This window comes from Phascolarctos cinereus, unplaced genomic scaffold, assembly GCF_003287225.1.
Source record: "Phascolarctos cinereus isolate Bilbo 61053 unplaced genomic scaffold, phaCin_HiC Scaffold_3;HRSCAF=262, whole genome shotgun sequence".
Taxonomy (NCBI): domain Eukaryota; kingdom Metazoa; phylum Chordata; class Mammalia; order Diprotodontia; family Phascolarctidae; genus Phascolarctos; species Phascolarctos cinereus.
This window is the reverse complement of record NW_027555736.1, coordinates 171,484,597-171,485,165: the sequence shown is the minus strand read 5'-3', so window position 1 is coordinate 171,485,165 and position 569 is coordinate 171,484,597. Positions and strand designations below refer to the sequence as shown.

The window sequence follows — 569 nt, the reverse complement described above, 5'->3', positions numbered from 1 at the left end:
TTTGGTGAACAGATCCCCTTGTAAACAGATAATCCCAGTAACTGAATATTATCCATTCACACCACTCAATTATCTCTTCTGTTGACTAAAGAAATGAGACCATCAAAAGAATAGGAATTTCAAGCTGATAACTTCGACTTTGCGCAACACAAGCAAAAATCCACTATCTGTGAGGATAGGGTGATTTTTTTTTTAAGTCTGCACTTCTCTCTCAGTAACAGCCTTTACCACAATGCACTTTCTGATGCTTGCTTCACCAGCCCACATACTGAAATGAGATGATATGGAGAAGATCAGTATGGTCTCTGTGCAAGGATGACATGCAAACCTGTGCATTATTGTATATTGTTAAAGGCATTTTTCCCCTCTTCCTCTGTATCTGGAATCAGAACCATGAAATCTCAAAGTAAAGGATTCTGGTTTTCAACGACCAATCTTACTAAGATTAAATGACATTTTCACTTAAGATGAAAGGACAGTCTGTCAAATAAAATAGTTTCCAATATGTGATAGGATGGAAATAAAATTCAAGTTAATATCACCAACAAAAACTGTTTCAATCAATCTCT

At 35.9% G+C, this 569-nt stretch overlaps 1 non-coding gene across 1 annotated transcript; it reads left to right on the top strand.

The window, feature by feature from the left end:
• The first annotated feature begins 246 nt into the window (after positions 1-246).
• On the top strand, positions 247-350 carry LOC144456479 (U6 spliceosomal RNA). The gene has a single exon (XR_013485565.1). It is a non-coding gene; the product is annotated as a U6 spliceosomal RNA (small nuclear RNA).
• The last annotated feature ends 219 nt before the right edge of the window (positions 351-569 follow it).